This window comes from Sander lucioperca, chromosome 6 (genome assembly GCF_008315115.2).
Source record: "Sander lucioperca isolate FBNREF2018 chromosome 6, SLUC_FBN_1.2, whole genome shotgun sequence".
NCBI classification, from domain to species: Eukaryota; Metazoa; Chordata; class Actinopteri; order Perciformes; family Percidae; genus Sander; species Sander lucioperca.
The window spans coordinates 26,975,635-26,985,634 of NC_050178.1; the positions used below are offsets into that span (position 1 = coordinate 26,975,635).

Genomic DNA, 10,000 nt, shown 5'->3' on the forward strand with positions numbered 1-10,000 from the left:
TGCATACGTGTGTGTGTGTGTGTGTGTGTGTGTGTCTGTGTGTGTGTACATGTGTGCGTGCGTGTGTGCGTGTGTCGTGCGTGTGTGTGTGTGCGTGCGTGTGTCGTGCAGCCTCAATCTTCCGGCTCAGCCACAGAGAAGCCAATCTCCACATCCAATTATTTGCTTCTCAAAGGCAGACAGATGGAGAGAGGGAAAAAACACAGAGAGCGAGGTAAAGAGAGACAGAGTTAGAGTTAGAGAGAGAGAGGCTCTTTGAGGCTCTGCATAGGGGGGGAATTAATTAGAACGAAAAAGAAAGGGAGAGAAGAGAAAGTCTCTTGTCTGCTCCGAGTCCGGAGAATAGTTTCACAATTAGTCAAAATCCCAAACAGAGCCTGTGGACGCTAGGACGTGTACTAGAGAGAGCGAGAGAGAAGGAGATTAAAAGCTACATAAGACAAAACGCTAAAAGGAACAGACGAAGCTGAAGTTTTTCTAAAAAATGATTGGCAAGAGCATGTTATGTATGTTTCTTTTTGTTATGTGTCTCCGTACCCTACTGAGGCGAGTGCTGTCCTTCCTTCCTTCCTTTCTTCTTTCTCAGTCCTGTTATTCTTCTTTCAGTCCTCTTCAGTACTTTTTCTTCACCTTCTTCTCCCTCCTTCTGCCCTCCGCTGTCCGGGATATTCCATCAAAGAAGAGTCGGGCTCATGGTGGATGGAGGCATCGCTGCGCTCCAAACACACTCCAGCTTTTGCGGTCTTCTCCTTTTTGACTCTTTTCTCCTTTTTCTTTTTGTCTTCTCCCTTTCATCGGCTGGAGCATTTTTTCTTTCTTCCCAGCAGAAGTGACACACAGCGTAGGGGGGGTTGAGGACAAGGAGGGGTGGACAGAAAGACTGAGAGAGAACAAAAAAGGAGGGAAAAAGAGCAAGTGTAGGATGGAACACAGAGTGGGGAATGACAGGAAGAGGCAGGTGGAATGGGTAGTGACACATCGCGGAGGTGTGTGTCTGCGCGTATGTGAGTGTGTCAGAGCATGGGGGCCGTCCTTCTAGCCGACACACCACCATCGAGGAAGAGGTGGAAGAGGAATAGACGGATGGAGGGATAGAGGGAGTGATACAGCAAGCATGCCACCTCCTCCCTTACATACACACACATTTGCTTAGTTCATTGTCATTCACTGGATTTCGCCGTGACACGCATGGCTAACCTACTCACGGAGCCGGACCCTGAACTGAATCCTAATGGAGGAGAGGAAGAGAGGAGGAGGAAGAGGAGGATGAGGAGGAGGAGGAGAAGGAGGAGGAGGCGGAGGAGGGTGTATCAGGCGAGCAGGTGTCCCCTCTATGTCTATTGTTCCCTGTCAATGTGTATGTGCATGTGAGTGTGTTCTGGTCCTTCCAGTGTGTGTATACGCACGCGCAAATACGAGCACGTGAGCTCTTTCTTGTGGTAAAGTAGCTGAAAGAACGCACACGTGCATCTGTTACAGATACAAGCTCCACTTCTATTTTTGGATTCAAACTGCCGTTAGCCAAAATAATGTCTACTTCAAAAGAGAAAGTATCGCAAGGATTCAGTGTTTCCCTGAGAGGAAGTTGTCTGCATGGAACTGAACAGACAGCTCAAATCTGTTTGCTCCTCCTTCATCATTTTCAAAAGGAGTTATGTATTACAATATTGTGTGATTACAGTAGATTGACACTCATTTTCATCCTGACCACACTGATTTCATTATTTTGACACAAATCTCCCAACCATTGTGACAACAGTCTGGAGGAGATCATGCCTGGACCTGGGCTGTAAACGATGACTAATGCAGTGTTGTAATGTAACGAAGATACTTGTACTTTTACTCAAGTATTGTTTTCAAGTACATTACACAAGACTGGCCTTTGTATGCATTCATAAAAGGGCATTGGTATGGCAAGCTTTGAGGTCTGTACTATAACCCTTTGAGTGAGTAAATCATGTGACCTTGCCGTCAAGCACCAATTAGCTCAAATTAATCAACTTAGGAAGAACAATGTGCTCCCGAGCTTTGGTTTCAATCAATCCATTTCATTTGTCACATGAAATCGTTTTTACAGTTTATTGTATGGAGATTAGGGTTGGGTACGAAAACCCGGTTCCACTATGTAAATATAGGCTACTTCTTTTTTTTTTAAGATTATTTTTGTGGGAATTTTTAGGCCTTTATTGACAGGACAGCTGAAGAAATGAAAGGGGAGAGAGGGGGGGAATGACATGCAGAAAAGGCCCGCAGGCCTAAGTCTAACCCTGGCCCGCTGCGTCGAGGAGTAAACCTCTATATATATGGGCGCCCGCTCTACCAACTGAGCTAACCGGGCGCCCAAATGTAGGCTACTTTTAAAATGCCATATCTTCCCTCTGGGCTCACCAAAACGGACCTAAAAGCACATTAACCATTCACTGCACGTGATCGCTAGTAAACATATTACATCTTTGTTGTCATTTTTCAGTTTTTCAAGAATCAGTTTAGGAATCTGAATCGTTTTAAAAGAACCGTTTTGGCATCAGAATCATAAAAATCCAAACGATAGCCAACCCTAGTGGAGATTAAAAGTTCATTTTGGAAATGTAGTTGACTAAACAATCTTACCACAACGTCTATTCAGCTAGCTGTGTTGCAGGAATCTACTTTCAAATATTTTGATATTTTGGGAAATACGCTAATTTTCTGTCTTGATAAGAGTTTGATAAGAAAATCGATGTCTGTATGCTAAATATGGAGGTGGAGCGAAGAAACTGATTGATGTATTTTAGCATAAAGGTTGAAAGCAGGGGGATGCAGCTCACCTGGGTCAGTCCAAAGTTTAAAAATCTACCTACCAACATCTCTAAAGATCACTAATTACAAAACTATCATTGGCAAAACCTCTTCATAGCTCCCTTCTCAATTTACATTCTAGCAAATGATATGTCCATTATCGATAGTAGACTCTCGATTAATCACAAATTAATCACACATTTTTTTATCTGTTCTAAATGGAGTTTAAAAGGGATATTTTTCAAGCTTCTAATGCTCTTATCAACATAGGAGCGGACAAATATGCTTGCTTCATGCAAATGTTGGATACAGTTGTGGCAATTCATACCTGCAGTCATTGGAAGAGAAGCAAAATATTTCAAGCGCACCCTCGTCCTGCATAGCCTGGTCCTACCAGACTCTGGTCCATTAGCCTGGTCCTACCAGACTCTGGTCCATTAGCCTGGTCCTACCAGACTCTGGTACATTAGAGTCACTTAGTACGTGACTCTAATGTACGTTAGTCACTTCAATTCAACTCAATTCTCAAGATGGCGCCGCAGAATGGCGACACGGTGTGTTGGAGCACTCTGTTTTGTTTTGTTTTGTGTTTTAATTCTGTTTCTTGCGATGGTACCCGTATCTCATTCACAAGTGAAGAGCTCGTGAACTTCAGGGCAACAACACCATCAGACTTATTTCCCACTTTTCTTCTCCCTTCACTGGAAATTTTGGACATTCTGGTCAAAGGTGCGCTCACCTTTGCTCACGCAGAGAAACGCCGGAGGAGAGGGAAACGGGCCGGTGCGCTGGTGCGTCTCCGCCAGCGAGGATCACGCACATCGTTACCTGGAATATTCCTCTCTAACGTGCGCTCTCTGCCCAACAAAGTGGAGGAATTACAACTGCTGTTGAGGGGAAACAGGGACTTTTCTTCATCTGCTGTTTTGTGCTTCACGGAGACGTGGCTCTGTGGATTAATACCGGACTCTGCGCTGCAGCTGGCAGGCTTCCAGCTTTTCAGAGCGGACAGAGACACGGCTCTCTCCGGCAAAACTAAAGGTGGAGGAATCTGTTTCTACATCAACAGCGGTTGGTGCAACGACGTGACAGTGATCCAGCAGTATTGTTCTCCTGACCTGGAGTATTTCACCATAAACTGTAAGCCTTTTTATTCACCCCGTGAGTTCCATTCATTCATTCTGGTCGGTGTTTACATCTCACCGCAGGCCAACGTGCAGGACGCGCAGCGCATGCTGGCCGACCAGATACTGTGTGTGGAGCGGACCAACCCGGACTCCCTAGTTATTGTCCTTGGTGACTTTAATAAAGGGAACCTCACTCATGAACTCCCTAAATATAGACAACATATTAAATGCCCGACCAGAGAGGAGAACATTCTGGATCACTGTTACACCACAGTCAGGGATGCTTATCACGCCGTCCCCCGTGCTGCACTGGGGCACTCTGACCACGTCATGGTCCACCTGATCCCCGCCTACAGGCAGAGACTAAAGCTCTGCAAACCTGTAGCGAGGACATCAAGGAAGTGGACCAGTGTAGCTGTGGAGGATCTCCAGTCGTGTTTGGATTGTACTGACTGGGATGTGTTCAGGACTGCTACCCACAGTCTGGATGAGTACACAGAGGCTGTGACGTCATACATCAGCTTCTGTGAGGACTGCTGTGTTCCATCAAGCACCAGGGTGAGTTACAACAATGACAAACCCTGGTTCACAGCCAAACTCAGAAGGTTAAGGCTGGCTAAGGAAGAGGTGTTCAGGAGTGGGGACAAAGACAGATTTAAAGAGTCAAAGTACAAATTTAGCAAGGCAGTGAAGGAGGCTAAACATCGGTACTCTGAGAAGCTCCAACGCCAGTTCTCAGCTAATGACTCTGCGACTGTCTGGAAAGGACTTAGGCAGATCACCAACTTCAAGCCTAAAACCCCCCACTCCTTCAATGACCGACACCTAGCCAATGACCTGAACGAGTTCTACTGTCGATTTGAAAGACAAAAGGACAGTCCTGACACCATCCCCCACGACACCTCCCTACAGCTACAGCCACTGTGCATCACCTCCACCTCGCCCACCTCAGCAGGGTCCTGGGCCCCCCCAACCATGCCCTCCTTAAAGGTCCCCTCCACCTCCATCCCCCCTCCCACCTCAGTGACGACTCTCTCCATTCACGAGAGGGACGTCAACAGACTGTTCAGGAGACAGAATCCCAGGAAAGCTGCTGGACCGGATGCTGTCTCCCCATCCAGCTTGAAGCACTGCGCTGACCAGCTGTCTCCAGTGTTCACAGACATTTTTAACACCTCACTGGAGACATGTCACGTGCCAGCCTGCTTCAAGACCTCAACCATAATCCCTGTCCCCAAGAAGCCAAGGACCACAGGACTTAATGACTTCAGACCCGTCGCCCTGACCTCTGTGGTTATGAAGTCCTTTGAGCGCCTTGTGCTTTCACACCTCAAAGACCTCACCGACCCCCTCCTGGACCCCCTGCAGTTTGCCTACAGAGCCAATAGGTCTGTAGACGATGCAGTCAACCTGGCCCTCCACTACATCCTCCGGCACCTGGACTCCGCAGGAACCTACGCCAGGATCCTGTTTGTGGACTTCAGCTCTGCCTTCAATACCATCATCCCGGCTCTGCTTCAGCAGAAACTCTCCCAGCTTGGTGTGCCTGACTCCACCTGCAGGTGGATCACTGACTTCCTGTCTGACAGGAAGCAGCATGTGAAGCTGGGGAAACACGTCTCCAACTCACAGACCATCAGCACCGGATCCCCCCAGGGCTGCGTTCTTTCTCCTCTGCTCTTCTCCTTGTACACCAACAGCTGCACCTCCAGTCACCAGTCCGTCAAGCTTCTGAAGTTTGCGGACGACACCTCCCTCATCGGACTCATCTCTGATGGAGACGAGTCTGCCTACAGGTGGGAGGCTGACCACCTGGTGACCTGGTGCAAGCAAAACAATCTAGAGCTCAACGCTCTAAAGACAGTGGAGATGGTTGTGGACTTCAGGAAGAACCCAGCCTCACCTGCCCCCATCACCCTCTGTGGCTCCACAATTGACACTGTGGAGTCTTTCCGCTTCCTGGGAACTACCATCTCCCAGGACCTCAAGTGGGAGCTGAACATCAGCTCCCTCGTCAAGAAAGCACAACAGAGGATGTACTTCCTGCGGCAGCTGAAGAAATTCAACCTGCCAAAGACAATGATGGTGCACTTTTACACAGCCATCATTGAGTCCATCCTCACATCCTCCATCACCATCTGGTACGCTGCTGCCACTGCCAAGGACAAGGGCAGGCTGCAGCGTGTCATTCGGTCAGCTGGGAAGGTGATTGGCTGCAATCTGCCACCGCTCCAGGACCTATACGCCACCAGGACTCTGAAGCCTGCTGGAAAGATTGTGGCTGACCCCTCCCACCCCGGACACAAGCTCTTTGAGACACTCCCCTCTGGCAGGAGGATGAGGTCCATTAGGACCAAAACCTCACGCCACATAAACAGTTTTTTCCCCTCCGCCACTAGCCTTCTAAACAAGGCTCGGAATCCATCCTGACTCTCTCCACACCCCACCTCTGGCTCCTCATGCCACTGTACCTACTCTGCTGTAGCGTCCCTTTTCACTACTATTTAACTTATTTTACTATTTATTTAAATTTATTTTATCGTTATTAATACGTACTGTGTGTATATGTTTATACTTATATTGTTTATATCTTTTTATCCTTCTTATATTTGTATGTGTGACATGCTCCAACAACACCATGACAAATTCCTCGTATGTGCAACGTACTTGGCAATAAAGCCCTTTCTGATTCTGATTCTGATTAGCCTTAGCCTGGTCCTACCAGACTCTGGTCCATTAGCCTGGTCCTACCAGACTCTGGTCCATTAGCCTGGTCCTACCAGACTCTGGTACATTAGCCTTAGCCTGGTCCTACCAGACTCTGGTCCATTAGCCTGGTCCTACCAGACTCTGGTCCATTAGCCTGGTCCTACCAGACTCTGGTACATTAGCCTTAGCCTGGTCCTACCAGACTCTGGTACATTAGCCTGGTCCTACCAGACTCTGGTCCACTAGCCTGGTCCTACCAGACTCTGGTACACTAGCCTGGTCCTACCAGACTCTGGTACATTAGCCTTAGCCTGGTCCTACCAGACTCTGGTACATTAGCCTGGTCCTACCAGACTCTGGTACATTAGCCTGGTCCTACCAGACTCTGGTCCATTAGCCTGGTCCTACCAGACTCTGGTCCATTAGCCTGGTCCTACCAGACTCTGGTACATTAGCCTTAGCCTGGTCCTACCAGACTCTGGTCCATTAGCCTGGTCCTACCAGACTCTGGTCCATTAGCCTGGTCCTACCAGACTCTGGTACACTAGCCTGGTCCTACCAGACTCTGGTCCACTAGCCTGGTCCTACCAGACTCTGGTACACTAGCCTGGTCCTACCAGACTCTGGTCCATTAGCCTGGTCCTACCAGACTCTGGTACACTAGCCTGGTCCTACCAGACTCTGGTCCATTAGCCTGGTCCTAACAGACTCTGGTACATTAGCCTGGTCCTACCAGACTCTGGTACACTAGCCTGGTCCTACCATACTCTGGTCCATTTCATTGGTCCAGAGTCTGGCCACTCTCCATTGACAAGTGTTAACTTCCTTGAAGGCGGGTACTACTTTTAAACTGAAGTTTAAAACTATTGGATCTGAGAGCCACTCTGGATCTGCCATAACCAATCGCTAACGTTTGGTCGTGACGTCGGCTTAGCATCGCTAGCGTTAGCCTTAGCCAACTCCTTCACCACTAACGGAGCGAGCTGGAAAATCAAACTGTTCCCGAACCCCGTGGGGAGGAGGGCCACAACATCATGGCCACCAACACAACTCAGCAAAGATTGTTCTTGCTCGGGCTTTAACTTCTGGATATTCGGCAGCGTTGCCGCAACGGACTGAATGGCTTCGGCTAGCGCACAACCTCAACATCATCGTTCTCAGCCACTCCCTCTGTTCACTGATTGGACCGGTTAAGATTTGGCCGGAGAAAACCCAAGAATATACCACAAACCCAGACGGTGTACTGAAGGAAAATGAAAATTGAGCATAAGTACGTAGGAGGGCGGAGCCAGGCTACGTCCTGCAAGCTGTAGCCACCTATTTAGCTATCACTGTTAAAAGTTTGTTGCTTGTAGAGTTGTCCAGGCGTCTCCGTTGCAAACTATCCAGCGTGGCCTGTCTTTGGCAAGGGGGAGGAGGTATTTGAGACTCGACATACTCCACTGGTAACTCAATTCACATCGACAGTACATGCAAATAACTTTAGTCTTGTTGAGAGAACCATCTGGAATGGCTTTGAAACTGAACTTGCAATTCAAAAGACATTTTCTGCATCCATTTATGCTCAAGGTTTGTTTCTGTTAGCCATCCACAACATTACTGCTACAGTAATTCACAAACTACAGAGCGACCCGAGGCCACAGAACGTGTTCATTAATCGTGCGGCAAAAAAATGAGTGCCGTTTACTCGTTATTATAGCATTGCGTTTGACAGCCCTAATATATATATATATATATATATATATATATATACACATCTGAATAGTTCTTTTCATACAAACATTTGTAGTGCTTTAGATACTGTACATGTGTGTGTGTCTGTGTGTCTGTGTGTGTGTATGTGTGTGTGTATGTGTGTGTGTGTGTGTGTGTGTGTGTGTGTGTGTGTGTGTGTTAAAAACAAGAAATAAAAATCTATCCGTATCACCTTTACAACAATGGCTCCAAACATGGATGTCTAATTTTGTTAAATGTCTGTTGTCTCGACTCGACTCCTCTCTGTGGGAGGGTCTAAGACGTGAGATGGGGAGGCGAGTAGAGGAATCAGGGATGCACAAACTGGGAATTTGGAAAGGCCCAGAGAGTGATGGAAGAAAAACCCGAACTCTAAAACACAACATTAAGCTCAAATACATTGTACACAAAACTGTCTGTGACTGCAGCTGTTGTTGTTGAGTAGAAACATGGTGAATAGCTTCCTTGTGCACTTTTTGATGACATATACCTGCGTTGCGCTTTACTTCTGCAAGTGTCTGCACTATGCTCTGTGCCCTACCTCACAGTGAGCGAAGAACAAATTTGTTATCATCTGAAGGCAGCTTAAGACATATTTATGACAAGAATGGACAACAACATGAAGAAGAGCATACCTACACATTATCGAAGGTCAGAATGAGTCACATTGAACCCTTGATGTCATTAAGTTGTTGTAACACACAGAGGAACAGAACACACAAAGCTGTGGTTGGTTCAACATGTTTGGACTCCATCTGTTCATGTCTGCAGCTATGTTACAATGTTGGGAACAATCGAATCATGTCATTTTGCTGCATGGGTCCACTTTAATGAAATTACATAGCTGGCTGGCAGGCAAGCATCAATTAGGTGGGATTAATCAATTTGGGTGGCAAAATGTGCTCTCCAAGCACATGTTAAGCACCTATTAAAGGCTGTAGGAATGGCTAAGCTGTTAATGGTTATAATCACCTTCAGCTGTTCACCTTTTCTTGACAATCAAGCTTACTGAGTGTCCAAACCGTACGCAAAGTTTCCCTTTTTGCTCAAGTGTATGAAGAAACTCTGAGTGGCTTGCTGAGTCCAGCAGGTGCACGCACACCTCTGGTGTTACTGTGACCGCTGGTGTGACTGTGACTGACAACATATTTAAAAATGTCACTTGTAAATTGCAATTACAGTAAATGCTTCTAGATATAAGTAAACAACAAGTCTGGCTTTTCACATACTGATGAAATTCTTCGTGGTGCTTTGGCAGCTCTGCGGAGGAGAATAATGTAATAAATGGAATAAAATATAAAAGACGGTTTATTAGCTGTATTCCATTATTGTTGTACTGCATATTAAGTGACTGAATTAGTGGTTCAATGCAAGCTAGGGCTGTATTCATTGTAGATGTTATTTGTTTGAATGAAACAGGGTTTAATTCTTGTGTTGTTCATACTTACAGTGAATCATACTCTCTACTGTTGCAACAATTATGTTATGTTTGCCCACATAGGGATCATTAAAGCCCCATCGGATCTTAACACATGTAAACAAGGAAATGAAAATTAGTTCCTTTCAAAGCATTTCAAGTGTCCAAGTCTTCAATCTAATGAGCCATTAAGGTCAAATCCAAGTGAAGTGAAGCCAACAAATCATTGTGGAGC

At 46.6% G+C, this 10,000-nt stretch overlaps 1 long non-coding RNA gene across 1 annotated transcript in view; it reads right to left on the reverse strand.

Moving 5' to 3' along the window:
- Window positions 1-1,211, reverse strand: part of LOC116055524 — a 23,929-nt gene extending 22,718 nt beyond the window's left edge. The window contains exon 1 of the long non-coding RNA XR_004106320.2: window positions 538-1,211. This is a non-coding gene — a long non-coding RNA (uncharacterized LOC116055524). The remainder of the gene's footprint in view (window positions 1-537) is intronic.
- Between the last annotated feature and the right edge of the window lie 8,789 nt (window positions 1,212-10,000).